Genomic DNA, 16,673 nt, shown 5'->3' on the forward strand with positions numbered 1-16,673 from the left:
ACTTCGCTTTGTGGGTCCAGTGGTCCACTTATTCAAGGACGTCGGCGGACAACCGTTCGAGGTGACGGCGCGTGCGAATGAAAGCAAGGATGATTAGATCGCCTGCACATGAACGCCAGGAGGCATAAGGCAGTCGAAGAGCCCCGAGACCACGACGCTCTTTAGAGCGGTGGAGAGAAGCTGAGCACTGGGCCAGAGGAAATATTGTGTTCATTTTATCAATGGTGAGTACACGGCGGCACTGGGAAACAACTCCAAACCTTCTTTATCATCATCATGTGCCTGTATCTGAAGTATCACTGGTAAGCATGGGAGTACAATGATGAAATTGTGGCTGCGTGCACTGATGCTCTGCAGGCCCTCTGGACGAAGGGCTTAGGCGTTTGGAAAACCGTAACCCCGCTCGTATTGTGATATACCTTGTGAAAAAGAACGGTACAGGAGGGGCTAGTGGCTGGAGGCCTCATTTATTTTTCAGGCGCAAAAAATGTGGAATACTGAATTGGTGGAATGTGGAACACTGAATGGGTGGAATGTGGAATACTGAATGGGAGCGGCCCTCTACACCTGGAGCCTAGCCGAGTGTCCTTCAGGACCCCTACTGTGGGAAATAAAGTTTTACCACCACCAATGGGTGCCAGAGCTCTTCGGCCGGTTATACCTACCTGTTCTTTCGCATGCTCACCGTGAGTGCGCTCCTAGACGCCATCAGAGGGAAGGGGGGGGGGGGTAGATGTTCCGTTCGTACAGGAGAAGCCCTCGAATTAGTGTGACAAGCTAAGCGGGAATCCAGCTACCAAGTGGCAAAGGGGGGAAGGGGGATCGTTTGATGTCCAGCCTTCGCCGGTCGCAAGCCAGAGAATGGGCCGTAATAATAATAATAATAATTGGTTTTGGGGGGAAAGGAAATGGCGCAGTATCTGTCTGATATATCGTTGGACACCTGAACTACGCCGTAACGGGAGGGATAAAGGAGGGAGTTAAAGAAGAAAAGAAGAAAGGTGCCGAAGTGGAGGGCTCCGGAATAATTTCGACCACCTGGGGATCTTTAACGTGCACTGACATCGCACAGCACACGGGCGCCTTAGCGTTTTGCCTCCATAAAAACGCAGCCGCCCCGATCGGGTTCGAACCCGGGAACTCCGGATCAGTAGCCGAGCGCCCTAACCCCTGAGCCACCACGGCGGGAGGGTCGTAGTCAATGGTTCACAAAATAAAACCAAGCTTTTTACAGCAAAGAAAGATACAGAGGAATTGCAACTTTCTCATATGATAGCATACAAAGTGATTTACAAAGCAATGCAACACATTCAAAGCAATGCTAGATAGAGACCCCAATAGGCAGAAACCTTGCAACAAAATCGTAACGATACATGCGAGAGGACTAAAAAAAAAACACAATACGCTCACCGGACACTGCGAAAGTCAGAAGGCCGGAAGATCACGATGAGGCCATCCCGAAAGAGGGCACGACTGTTTCGCGGATTAGCGGCTCAGAGAGTAGTGTGGGCCCGGGAAGAGTGTTGCCGGAGCGCTTTTTGGAAACCATCAGCTAGTCACCGGCGCTAAACAAACATCCTTCAGTAATGCAGTGCTTCACTCTGTTCGTCATTTCTTCATAGCTCTGTTAGTCAATGGCCATCGGCATTTCTGGCACTGATTCCTATGCACCGATGCCACAAGAAACATCTCTGTGATCATCCAGCGAGTAGTGGACATGCAATGCGACAGATGGTGCTAGTGATAGCATCAATGAAAACAAAAATACTTTCTAACTTATAAACTCTTGCTTTGAAGGAAGAAAGCCAACGCCCCCGAAGGCAAAGGCCGTGGAGTGTTGTTTGGCAGCATCAAACGACGCACGGCAGCGCATGGTTGACGGTAGCAGGATTTTAAAATCTTACCCTCCCTGATGCTACTGATCCGGAGTTCCCGGGTTAGAACCCGACCGCGGCGGCTGCGTTTTTATGGAGGAAAAACGCTAAGGCGCCCGTGTGCTGTGCGATGTCAGTGCACGTTAAAGATCCCCAGGTGGTCGAAATTATTCCGGAGCCCTCCACTACGGCACCTAATTCCTCCTTTCTTCTTTCACTCCCTCTCTTATCCCTTCCCTTACGGCGCGTTTCAGGTGTCCAACGACATATGAGACAGATACTGCGCCATTTCCTTTCCCCAAAAAATCAATTATTTTTATTATTACCCTCCCTGATGTCACATTGTGCTTCTTCGCTATCCTCAAGTGCGGTGAGGTGAAGCCATAAATTTAGTGACCGATTGCGGCACCATTTTTAACGCTGGCGCAAAGAAACTCGGCATGATTTACGTACAGCCTCTATAGATTTGAATTCATGAATATCGCGGAATCCTCCAAAAGGGGCTGAACGCAAAAGCGCCAAAAACGAGGACACAGAATAGGACAGACAACACGAGCGCTTACTTCCAACTGATTTTATTTCATGCAAGAAGCGGAATTTTACACTCTCGATAATGCCTGCAAGGCATTGCCACAGAGCCGCCGCGGTGGCTGTGTGGTTATGGCGCTCGGCTGCTGGCCGGAAAGACGCGGGTTCGATCCCGGCCGCGGCGGTCGAATTTCGATGGAGGCGAAATTATAAAGGCCCGTGTACTGTGCGATGTCACTGCACGTTAAAGAACCCCAGGCGGTCGAAATTTCCGGAGTCCTTCACTACGGCGTATCTCATAGCCTGAGTCGCTTTGGGACGTTAAACCCTCATAAACCGCATAAACCGCATTACCACAGAGTGGTGGAAGATAACAGTCATCGAGCGACACACTTGAACGAAGTAATATAGGAATGCCGAAAAACGGATTGTTGCAGTGCGTTGAAAGATGTATTGAGAACGCTGGCCCTATTGCTTACCAGAATTCAGTGGGAGTGAGTGTCCGGGTATTTTTAGAGCTCTTAAGTGCATATCTTAATTCCGCTTTTGTAATGTAAACAAAGAATATGTATAGGGTACAGCGTTGCTGCTTTGTTAAGTGACCTATTTTTAGCTGAATGTGACAGAAGGCTTTTTGCCTGCCTCGAAGACGTAGGGGTGTGAACAGTTTTTTTCGTTTTGTGCGAAACTCAGCTGTTCGAACTTACAACTGATCTTCACCTAAATCTAGACTCCGCCTTCCAAACCGATATAATTTATTTAGATTTCGCCAAGGCATTCGATCGCGTCCCTCACCAGCGTCTCTTTTCCAAACTCTCAGCTCTGTCACTTGACCCGCTTGTCTTATCCTGGATCCACTGTTTCTTAACCAACCGCTTGCAATTCATCGTCATCGCCAGTCATGCATCTCAAACTACTAGAGTAATCTCCGGGGTTCCCCAAGGATCGGTTCTTGCTCCATTACTCTTTTTAATCTTCATCAACGATTTGCCATCTGGTATTTTATCATCTGTCCGTCTCTTTGCGGATGACTGCGTCATTTATCGCCGCATCAACAATAGCAGTGATCAGGAATTATTACAGGATGACCTAAGCCGAATTCAGAAGTGGTGTTCCGACTGGCTAATGCAGCTCAACGTTTCTAAATGTAAGTTCATGCACATCTCACGTAAACGTTCGATTCTTCATTTTTCGTACTCCCTGAACTCCATAGCGCTGTCTCAAACTAATTCATACCGGTACCCCGGCATCGAGATAACAACCAACCTAACCTGGGCTAATCACATCACGAAACTATGTGCTAGTGCCTCCAGATCACTCGGATTCATCAGGCGATCACTTTCCATGTCCACCGCAGCCACCAGACAACTAGCATATGAAACGTACATTCGAACTAAACTAGAATACGCCTCAACAATATGGAATCCTCACCAAGCCTACTTGATAGATTCACTTGAAGCCATCCAGAATCGGGCAGCACGCTTCATCACCTCACAGTATAAACCTCAGCTCAGCATCACAGCGTTGAAATCATCTCTCGGCATCAAGTCATTAGCCTTTCGCAGGAAAACTTCAATTCTTTGTTTTTTTCACAAACTGTACTTTAACTTTCCAGCACTTCGAGAAAACCTTCTACGAGCTCCGGTACGATCATCTCGTCGTTTATTTAACTCCTTAAGCATACAGCGTTTGCACGGCTCCACCAATTATTTCAATAAATCTTTCCTTCCCAGTGCTATAGAAAGCTGGAATAACCTCCCCGAACACATTGTCATTGAGACTAATCCTTCCAGATTCAGACAGCTCCTAATCGACCATCTCAACCACAAATAATTTTTTCCTGCACCCTATGCCTGCTTCCAAGCCCTGCTAACTGATCATCCTGTGCTACTTCCAAAGTTGCAATTTGTTTTTGTTTATATTTCTGCTACACTCTGTCATGACGTGATTATTTGAATTTGTTACTTCTATCTTTTTTCGTCTTGCTCTACTATTCTATATTTTCTATATTTTTCTGTATTTTTATATTCCTTCTATATTTATATTCATTCTATTTATATTCATGTATGACGGCTGAACACCCCTGTACCACCCCCCCCCCCTTATGTAATGTCCCTGACGGGACCCTTAAGGGTTAATAAATGATGATGATGATGATGATGATGATGATGATTTTTTAATCTTTTTAGACACCACTGGAATCGCCCTCGATAATGCGGTAGGAAGCATTTTAGATAATTTTAGGCCTAGCTTATCTCCACTTGTCGTCACGCATGAACTTCCTGAGAACAGTAGCATACGCTTTTTCTATATCAAGTTAACTTTTAAAGAAAAACCACACCTGCTAGATTTATCATCCCAGGGATGAAAAAATGCCCTTCTCTTTCAATTCCGCGCGTTCAAAGCTCATAAAAAGAAAATGAGCTCGTTTAGGATTTGTCAACTGAATAAAAAAGTCATGCGAACGTGCAATTGAAGAAAGCCTTCTGCTGCAGTCCAACAAGTTGCAAGATGTGGGTTATCCGTTGCACATGCTGGTTTCTCTGGCAGAAGGACTTATAAAAAAAAAATGGGAAGCCAAGTCTCAGGAAGAGCCGGAAAGACAAGAGCCGATAAGAAATTTGCAGTCATTCCTTATAAACATAAGCTTTCGCACAATCTTAAAAAAAATTGGCAACAGGGTAAACGTTTACGTGTTGTTCTCTGCCCCAAATAATCTAAGTTCATTATGTAAACAAAGCACTTCAGAAAACCCAGTAAAAACTGGTCGCACAATCAGGCATCAAAAGCCGTTCACGAGATGCGCAGAAGGTGTTGTTTACAAAGTGCCGCTATCCTGTGGTAAATATTATATAGGCCAAACGGGAAGATGCCTAAATGAGCGATTGGGTGAGCATGACTATGCTGTGAAAAATAATAAAGGGGGAACATGAGCATTCATTTTCACAAGTGCAAAAGCAAAAAAAAAAGAGGGTTGTCGTCCTCTCTTTCACAAATACAAAGTCCTTTTCGGGAACAAATGTCAAATTACGCGAGAGATTGTTGAGGCTTTGGAGATGGCGCGAGCTGGCGATGACTGCGTAAGTGCTCCATCAATTCTGTTGTCACAAAAAGATATGTCCTATCTTACTTCGTTCAAGTGTGATGCTCGATGACTGTTATCTTTCACCACTCTGTGGTAATGTCTTGCAGGCATTATCGAGAGTATAAAATTCCGCTTCTTGCATGAAATAAAATCAGTTGGAAGTAAGCGCACGTGTTGTCTGTCCTATTCTGTGTCCTTGTTTTTTGCGCTTTTACGTTGAGCATGGAAAACTAACTCGCCAAAACGCGCCCATTATTGAACCAAAAAGTGCTGCAGTCGCCCCTTAAGTTCAGACAGTTTGAAACATACATAACTGAAACGTGTTGTTGCAGTGATGTACGGTTTATAGCAAGTGCAATCTGACCCTTCAGTCGCCCTTGATGAGCGTCCATGGATATCTTCGTTCAGCTTCCAGGAAAAAAGACCAGAAAAAAAGGACAAAAAAGAAATCACGAACTCCGTACGATTGCTGCGATAAGAGAGAGAGTGGAGAACAATAGAACTCTCTTCTTCGTACCAACGCAGTAGCAATGACAATTTATGCCTTTAAGTGATATTCAAGGACTGGGCAATGAGTTCCTCTCTTCATTGTATAGACTGCAAATAAGATAAGAGGACACAAGTTGGGTGTGTTTTCCACAGGTCCAATGACAATGGATAATATCCAGTCGATAATACCGTGTGCTGTAGCCTTCTTTCATGCCCGTATCTAGACCTGTTGAGCCCATGCTAAAGTATAGGGACCTACAAAAGCGGGAGTTCTTCATGGCTTAGATCGGCACTCACTCCTCGACGAGATCTGGTGCTAGGAGCTGATGTTATTGGGATTTCGGTACAAAAGGACAAACCTAGACGATAACCCGAAAAGACCACTGAGGGAACAAGCTCGAAGACTCCCTCTGGTGTGAAGAACGTCATCCCTTTTCCTGGCTGGCTCAGCTCGCTTCAGCCAGGACTCCACCTCCCGGCCAGTCCTTGGAGCCATTCTTCACCATCGAAGCTCACTACAAGGGTGACAAGTCGAAGACGCTAACACCACTGAGACGATAGCAGAGCTAGTTGAGGTAGCCTTTTCTCAGCCTACTGAACTCTCATTCCTCTGTTCCATGGTGTTCATCACGAAGAGGCAAGACGAAGAAGAGGCACTGCCAGCACTGAAAGGAACAACCCACTGGCAGTACCTAAAGGTGAATAAAGGTGAAGTGCCTGAACTGTTCTACAGTAGCTAATTGGTCAAGGACCTAAAGTTCAGTTCGGTCGAGAGAGCAGTACTTTAGAGCCCTTCCTACAACATGCTGCTCAGAACAATCTTCTTCGGATGCCTTCTTCTATGCGTACAACATACGCTGAACTCTGTTACGGGAGCGCCGCCTGGGCGATATTCTGCGAAGAGCGACTGCCGGCCGCAAAGAAGCGCCGAGAGCTTGGGACTGCGTTCCATCTGTCCTTTTACAAGGAAGGTGAGCACCGTACGCAACAGATTTCCTCCCGTCATCCCGAGAGTTCAGTGCCACTGCACGGAAAGCCTCTGCAGCTCCACCGGGGACTTCAGGTGTAAAGAAGTGAAGAGCACATTTGATGTCTGGTACTGCAACCGAAGTGACTGGTCCGTTCGTTTAGACAAAGTTACTTTCACCACAGCATGCGTGTGCGCTAGCAGCCAAGTAGCTAATGGAAATTACGGGCATCAACGACCGAACGTGAATACAACGGGAAAACCTACTACTCAACCGTCATTGCCGCCTGTCGAATTTGTTGCCACTTGCAGAGAGAAAGAGGGAAGAAATCCAGATTTTCGCCTTTCTGTCGGCTAGCCGCCGAGGGAAGGGCAGGGGAAAAGTTAAAGGTGAGGGCACCGCAAGACCAGCTGTGATAATGCGGCTAGTTTTGGAGCCATAATGTGCCCGCATTGATTTTTATGTACGCCCTTCGTCGCTTCTTTTTTTTTCCTGGAATGCAGTGTTTTGTTCTTTTTGCTTCAGCATATCTTTTGTCCGTGTAGCTTTATTCCATGCTTGTAGTTTTCAATAATTTGAGTAGCTACACGCTTGACGCTGTAGCAGCGTTCAACTTGTTTTTTCGCTGGGTAGTGTGTCAGCGAGTGTGGTTCCGCGTAGACGTAGTTATGTACTACGAACGGGGGCTGCTAAAGCCGCGTGAATCTCGAACTCGCCGCTTTTTAAGCGCAGAGCTCTGTTCCTTGTGCGTAAGAGGTGATTTAAGGTATCATGCACTGTTTTCCACTTCTTGGCTTCGAGAAATGACGTAACTAAAGGCAATATCATTCTTTTGCATTGTGGGTTAATTTTGTTGCTTTTAGGTAATAATAGGAAACGCTTGTGTAGATAATAAAAACCTTATCTTATAAACTATGTGTCGTTGCTTGTTTCATTAATGTGACATATTACAAGACAGGACACAGAAAGAATGCGCGTGTAGGAACGAGTAATTTTTTTTGCTCGTCGATTCCCGCAAAGCACGAGACAAGTGTGTTAGTGATTGTAAGTTCTAAAGCTTTCAAAGATGCACAGTACCTGCGCCAGTTGCACGAGGTTGAGTTTGAAGTTATTCACGAGGGTGAAAAGTTGGGCGAGTCGGTAGCTATGACCCATGATACGTTGCGAGAACATGTCCTTCGTCCTGTTCGCGCTATATATCATGAAGGTTCCAGTTGTTGCAAGCTACAGATAGGGCTACAGTCAAGTGTAACACTACCGGAGGAAGTCCCTCTATCAAAGAGGCATATAGATAATTAAAAAGGCGGATCATTTATGCCTCAGTTCAATGGCCTAACAATCTCTTGCCACAACCTGCATAAAAACTAAGAAAAGTCCCCAGCTCCTACTTCCTTCATGTCCTCCTCACATGTCCTACCTTCCCACACCCTCCATTCCCCACCACGGCGCAGTCATACTGGGAGACTCTCCTGACCAGCTCCGCGGCTGCTGACCAGCGCCGGATAGTTACCGACGCCCTGAAGCGGATAGCCCTCCAAGTGCTGTCCTTTGCCCTGTAAGGACAGCCTCCTAAGGGTTGCCTCGTGCTATGTTAGGGGGGTTGCCACCTCGGTATTTGGCAATAAATGTTTCCGCCACCACCCCAGCTCCTACCACCACCATGTGTAGTTTGGTCAAGTGTCATGACGAAACCTCAGTTCTAAGTAGTCGGTAAGCCTACTCAGGGATTCGCCGGTATCGCTTTTAGAAAAACTGCCTTGAAGACAACCATATATGTCGCGTCAGTGCCCTCTTCAGAGGAGCAGGCAGTACGTGCCCTCCACATTGAGCTCCTGGCCGCACGTAAGGTGATGGTGTACATCGCCTGCAAACCCCACGTGGAGAAGACACCGCGAACGATGCTAGCCCTGTTTAATCCATCTGCTATTGTGTCCGAGTAGTATCCGCGCAAATGCGGTACAGTACCATTGCTGCAGCGCGGTCATAGTAGAAGCTTGGGCGAGTTGGTTCAACATTATCAGGACTGCGCAAAGAGATGGATGTGAAAAGAGGGCACCCTGTCTGTCTCACCTTTTCACGTACACAACGCTAAGGCGCCCGTGTTCTGTGCGATGTCAGTGCACGTTAAAGATCCCCAGGTGGTCGATATTATTCCGGAGCCCTCCACTACGGCACCTCTTCTTCCTTTCTTCTTTCACTCCTTCCTTTATCCCTTCCCTACGGCACGGTTCAGGTGTCCAACGATATATGAGACAGATACTGCGCCATTTCCTTTCCCCAAAAACCAATTATATGTTCCGATTATGCAGTATGGCTTTTGCTCTCTTGTTCTCACATACTGTGAGCTGCAAGGACCCCGCAGTGATCGAAAATGGGCTATCTATTTCAGAGCGATGATTGTATAAGATACGTTGGGCGGTACAATCCCAAAGTCATTGTCATCGGTGTCGATGTCCGCCCCCTATCTCTATGAGAGCTTCCTTCTGCGAACCCATGCGATGGTCTCCTATTTTTCAGCGTGAAAGGATAGATGAAAAAAAAAACCCCACAGGATGGTTGCGACTGTGTAACGCAAGATTCAGCGACACCTATTTAGGCGTGGAGTTTGGGGGAAATTTGGTGGCGCATTACTGGTGTAGTGTTCACGTGATGCACCCCTGCACTGGCAGGCGGCTGTTGCAAACAGAGCCACCTTTAGGCTTATGCGACCCAGGTTGACCGGTTACGCCGATTTCGGACACACACACGCACACACACACACACACACACACACACACACACACACACACACACACACACACACACACACACACACACACACACACACACACACACACACACACACACACACACACACACACACACACACACACACACACACACACACACACACACACACACACACGCACACACGCGCACACGCACGCACGCACACACGCGCACACGCACGCACGCGCGCACACACGCGCACGCACGCACGCACATGTACACACACGAAAATAAAGAGCCCGTTTGCAACATAAAACACAAAAAATTAGCCGACGATTAAGATTCTCTGTAATGCGATTTTTGAGCCAACTGCTGCGGTAATAGAGCCGTAGGCGACCGCAAACGGAACACGCAGAGCCGAACGGACCTTTCCGACATCAATTTCACAAAGCGTTCGATACCTACAGCTCTGCTGTTTCGTGCAACCCCTTCCCGACCTCTCAGTTCTATTGTCTTTAATCTTCCTCGAGGTGCACACTTCTCGCCTGAAAAAAAAAAGAGTATTGCAATCAGTTTTACAGGAGAATCGAAGGCCTCATAGTCGCTCCTGCTGGGTGCATATGTGCTGCCCTACGTGTGAACTCTGAGTATTCTCATTATTGTTATCGATTGGAGCCTCTCTTGGTCACCTGAGATGAAATCTAGCGAGAATATTGCTGCAAAATCGCAGATGTTCGCATGCATGCGGCAACACAATGGGGCAGCAAATTCTACTCAGTGTAACTTCTTAAAAGAGCTTACGTTGAAAGAGCACTGTGGTATTATCTGCGTGTCCTCGAACAGGCATCTCTCACGAGTAAGAAAGGATTGGAAACACTGAGGAGCAACGTCTTCGGGGCTACCACGTGCCAAGAATAACGTCGTTCATCGCCCTGACATAAGCCTTAGATAGTCCGCTCTTTGTTAAACCGTGCGGCTCTTCGATCTTTCTATTCTTATCAAGCCATCGAAACTATTGCCTTCGTCTTTCCCTGCAGAGACAATCTCGCATCTTCACATCAAGCAGTTTGTACCTGGCGTCAATAAAAAAAAACCGTACGCCGTAGTCTGCGCTGCCTTAAACCAATCTGAGCTGCATAACTGAACAGTATTCACAAGTCGCACAAATTTTCAACAAAGGCCCTTCTTCTACGGAATGTTTATACTGTGGCTTCTAACTGACCTTCACGGGGAAAGTGCTCTCTTGTCGCCTCCAGCAGCAGAGGTCCTCCACATAAGGAGAGATGTACGATATGAAAGAAGCTGTCGTAAAATCACGAGCCGAAGATATTGACGATCGATTAGATTCACACATTAACAAGCAACTCTACAAAATCTCTCAGGCATGACAGTGAGAACCATAAACACCCTGTCTGCCGGGACATTGGATGTCTCCCTCCATCAGTTAGCCGGAGCCAGAGGTAATTGTGCACTATTCTAACTGATCGCAGGCCCGCAGCACAATGCGATATTTGCAGGACCGAAAAGGCAGATGAAGCGTCCCGCAAAGGTCTCCAGTTCCGAAGCTTAAGGAAGGTTTTCATGACGAAATCCAATGCGCCCGCAAAAGCAAGAAAATATGCTTAGGAAGAAATATGTCGAATCTGGAACTCGCCATCTCATCACTATTCATTCCTTCATCATATTTACCCACAACGAAGGCCTACACTTCAGCATAACCTTCCTCCCCATCTGGAATCTGTCTGCCATCACCATAGACTGATCGCCGCGCTCACAAACAGCTGCCCATATGGCTTAGGTCAAGGGAATAACTCCCAGCTGGACAACTGCTGTTCGAAGGATCGAAGAATCGGCAGTCATATGGGCATGTATGTCAGATTTGTGCCCACATTCATTCTTTTTGTCACTGCCTTGTTCATGCTCGGACTTTCTTTGATTAAATTATGCGCCAACTTACTCGTGATAGGGCGTTCTTGAATATTACACAGTAACCTAGGTAGCGGAGTAATCAAACCATTTTATTTAATAATCTAACTTGTTCAGCTCTTTGTATTTATTTATTGAGAAACCAAGAGCGCCAAAAGCATTACAGCGGAAGAGAGGTGAAATAAGGAATATACGTCCGTAGATAGCGACACGCCCGTGGGCAGATGTCGATAAGTTATCTAAAGTTAATAACTCTCAACCGTCAATAATCTGGCTGACACGTAGTCGTCCTTCATGCATCGATTGTTATTTCGTGATTGGATAATGGCACTGCATTGTGAGAATTGAGGAACATCCAGGTGTATAATGTTGCTCGAAGCGTCCTCTTCTACCCAGCTCGTGATCTAAAACTCATCAAGATTAGTGATGTGGATCAAGTGCAAGCGCAGGCTTAAGTAAAATAAGCACGCTATTCTGTTCTAACTGCAGTAGGATGTACAATGGGGCTAGTTGGTAAAGGTTCATTTTGGATGGAACACCACAACAGGGCGAAAGACAGAAAAGAAACCCAGAAATACACAGACACAGCGCTGTGTGCCTGTGTTCCTTCTTCCTTTTGTGTCATTCGTCGGCTCGACCGAAAATGATCCGTTCTAGCTGCAATCACGCCTTCTTTATTGAACATGAAGAAACAGTATCTGTCCATGAGAAAGTACACTAACGTCCGCTGCCAGCCTGCATATACCACATCTGCCAATTTAAATTAGTCACAGCGTGTACGTGTCTTGGAACGCAGTAGCGTGTTCCGTTCACCTTTATTCGCGCTTGTAACTGCCTTGTACTCGTTCTTTACGAAGCACCTCCCATATTTCTTTCTTGACGCCGGCTTCGTGGCACGTTGAATGTAAACGGCGATCATCACTCGCAGATAATCTTTTTCAGCCGTTAATCAATATTTGTTTAAGCTTTTTGCCTGACCTGCAACTATCTTAGGCTGGGCTCCCGCAAAGAGTAATGCCGTACACTCAGGCTGAATCGATGGCGACTGCAAGGTCGCTTAAACGTCTGTCTTTCTGCAAACCACAGAGTCTTCAGTCTGCACTAGAGCGCCAGCAGCGAGGGACTCCCGATGATAAATCTTGCCTCTGGGCTATCACCTCGCTGAGAAAGCTGCAGCTGAAAGGATTTACATGACTACCGTTTTAGTTGGAGTCGCTGCAGTAGCACGGCGGCTGATGTTCTTGCTTAAGAGGCCTGGTCTTACCCATTTCCCAAAGGACGAGAGCTTCGCTAGGCACCTAAGGATGCAACATTTTTCTGCACTTCGGGCCACCTCTGCAGCTCTCTTGCGTTACGAGAGGCTGTCGGGCGATAGAGCCACTCTCTTGTATCGATTGCGCACAAGCTCTGTCTGCCTGTACGCCTGTATGTATGTATGCACAGCATTCACCGCCCCACCTATGTGCAAAACTGTGATATATTGTGGGTGATGCGAACAATTTCGTTTTAGCGTGCCCGAATTTTTGTGCCGACCGTGAGACACTCCTGGCAAACCTGAAGAGGCTGAACGATCCCTTGGACGACGTCTCAGGCGTCGTGTACCCTGAACTGAGCAGCGATCAGGATTACCTTTTTTGCTAAGTCGTCTGGCGTGGCGACATAATTATGTGTGGCATGTTTTTTTTTTCCTAGTTACAGAGACTTGTCTTTTGGAGTTTTCAGGTGACGTTGTAGTCCGATGTTCTGAAGACTACGATATTTTAGTCTCGCTTGAAACGGAGGGTCACCTTGTCTCGGATTGTACGTACGATGCTTGCACGACACACGTAGTTGACTACAATAGTTGGTGGCAATTTTCTGGTGTCCAAACGGCCGCGTGGACCCATAATTTTCTCATAATCGTCTTTTAGGAAAGTTGTGAGCTTCACAGTGCGTCACCATGCTTGTGCTTGGTCTGTGCTATCTATGCCTGGGTCAGTCTCAGCTGCCGAGTCGCATCAAAAGTTCACAATTTGTCGGCTATATTCACCATTAACCAGCCATCCTTTACATTGGGATTAAAATCTTCTGTGTCAGCGTCGCTATCCTCTTGGACGTGCATTTCAGTGGTCATTAGGCTTAAATTCGGGCCGCGAAAAGCCAATCTGGATGCTGATGTGGTCCGTCGGGTTAAGCCTAACCACACTTGAGATTTACACGAGTACGGCGGCTTCCAGGCCAAGATGCATGGCGCCAAGCCGTTCTCGAGGTCACACAAACCGGCCGCACTACCATACCTAAAATACGCATTGTGCAAACCCCATCCTCAAAGCGGGCCTTATCAGAACAACGCTGGATGAGGAACACAAAATGACGACAGAAGTGGCGCTGAGACCTTGAGTTATGTGGAAAAAGAGGAGACATATTGGCGATCAAGCAGCGCAGATCTCACGATGCTGGAGTTTAGGCACAACGGCGCGAAGCTGATCCAGACTTGAGGTAAGTTGGTGTGCTGGGTGCTGGGTGTGCTGGGTGTAGGGTGTGCATTCGGTAAAAAAAAGAGCAAAATACGTCGCGGTGTGTGCCCACATTCATTTCCTTTGCAGTGTACTATGTTGCCTTCTAACGGGCTCCAAAGAGTTTAGCAGAGCTTATATTTAACGACCCCTCAAAGAAATCATTGTGAAGCATCATATATTGATGTCTTACAAATTATTTTTGCTATTGGTACGATATTAACCGTCAAATTGTGTTCAAAACTGCAGTAAAGATCACAGCCTGGGTTTGGACCGCCCTATTGACATGTGTATTTATTGCACAACCGAACCTTGAAAATATAGCAGATCAAGTTTTAGGCATCCACCTACAAATTACGCAGTTATCTGCAAAAAAGACGCATTATTCAGTGAAGGTCCCATGCTTTGTTAGCAAGATATATTAGACAAATAAAGGGAGCTAACGGAAAATTTTGTGGAATCCTTAAACCAGCATATGTGTCTACTAATAGCAACGGACCAGCAGATGTCAGGTAGGAATTTTTTTTTCGCTGAATACCGTTCATTATTAGGCGGTTACGATGCTTCCGAATGTTTTGGAAGCTTCATGAGTACGGCGCCAGTGTAAAATTACTGGTGGAATAAATCATAAGAGCCGGCTTTGTGCTTGTGTAGGTGCGTCTTACTCTACTGATCGCCAATCAATGGGAGTGGCCTGCATCCTGCAGTGAACGTTTTAGGGTTGAGTTTGAGTACCTTAGCATACCGTGTTACCATTACCAGAGTACCGGGAGGCCGCACGCCGTTAATGCGCATGCGCAGATAGACTTGCGGGCGCCGGGTGGCGCCAGCTACCAGCGCGTGCTGACTGGCGGTGGGCGGGATCCTGCTACTCCGCTATCAGTAACGGTAACACATCACACGGTATGCTAAAGGTTTGTGAAGATGAAAATGGTAATAAATTGCCTTTAACAGGAATTCTGGGTTTGCTTAGAAAAAGCATCCTGAATACCAAAAAGAAAGTTGTGTAAGTTGATGCGACCCACAGTACGATAACCTGCTAAGGTTGGTTATAACGAACAGAAGTGAACGAGGTGTGCTGTGAGACAGACTATAGCGAACTGTTTAACCTGTTAACCTCTTGCCCTTAATTTTGATCATGTACGTTGTTTCGGTTTATGCTGTGCTATATGAAAAACGCGACTGATGTTCTACTTTTGTTTGCTGAGTACGCAAAGGGAAACTATGAAGTCATTGTTACACGTGATTATTAGAACCGAGGTCATTGAAACGCTGTTCTCGTGTGCTCGGTTTCCCTAACTGATAGTTACGGTTATGGTGGTTCTATATAGCTCTAATCACATAACACCTAAGATGACGAGAATTCCATGCTAAAAGCGCTAATTACGGCACGCTGGTAATGCGACGCGGCACTAATAAAAGTGTTTCATAATTATGTCACGCACTTAATTATCTATTAACTTTCCATCGATTAGCTTGAGCTTCTCCACCAGTTGCGTATACCAGCACGTAAAATACAACGTAGCTGGATTTGTGAGAGTGAGGTACGCTACAATTTAATGTCTGAATGCGGGAGTAGAGGGAAAGGGGGCGACATCATGTGCACCTATCAATAACCCTTCTCCCCCATATGCGAAGCAAAAAGATGGAAAGTGGCTTCATGGTCAAAATATTTTAGTATCTCTGGGCCGTCGTCGTCTAAGTTTTCAACTTGGCTTACATACTTCGAAGACTCACTGTCGGAAATTAGAGGCTTTGTTTTGGCGTGCATTTCACAGATTCTTTTTTATGGTACGTGCCTTGTACGTGCTGGAACTTTCTTACTTAGTCATGCGATAACTGGTTTACAATACGGAATTCTTGATTGTACCGTACTAACCCCGGTAACGCAGTGGTGAAACAATTTTACTGATGATCCTGCTTGTTCTTTATGGCTATGAGGATTGACAGATAGGGATGTTGAGACACAATCACCCTTAATTGTGAGCGACTATTTCAGGCCTCGATGATGCCACTGCATAGCGAAATATTGCGGATACGTACAGCAATATAGTCGTCCTTATCGGTATCTTTTACAGCACCCAGGCAGTCAAACAAAACACGTCATGGAGAGCAGGGCAAATTAGGTTCGGTCTTTTTTTTTTTGCTCGTATTGTTGCTTCTGACACACTTATTTCTGACACTGCTTCCGCGATTCCTTTGGTAGCAATGACGGTCTCGACTCGCCGTTGCTTTGCCTACCGCTCATTTGCACTTTTTTCCAGCTTTGATTTGCGGGGACCAGAAACAGCGCAAGGACAAAGCAGGACGCAACTGCGCATTTGTGTGAACAAGAGCAGGTTACAAAACAACACCGACCTTCGCTTGTTGCCAACGTGCTATCAGAGAAAACTCACGAGGTCATATACTTATAGAAGGTAAAACCCGCCGCAGTTCCTTCCTCTTGTCCTGATTGCGAATAAGATAACGAAGTGGCAGGCGGCGTGAGCTATTGTCCTCTACTTCAGTAGTCCCTCGTCTACTAAGTATGGTGTGTCTGGAGCCCGGTGCCGGTCTTGCGTTTGCGGCAAAGAAGAAAACTTCAAAACAGCACGAGAAA

Source organism: Amblyomma americanum, chromosome 10, assembly GCF_052857255.1.
Source record: "Amblyomma americanum isolate KBUSLIRL-KWMA chromosome 10, ASM5285725v1, whole genome shotgun sequence".
NCBI lineage: Eukaryota > Metazoa > Arthropoda > Arachnida > Ixodida > Ixodidae > Amblyomma > Amblyomma americanum.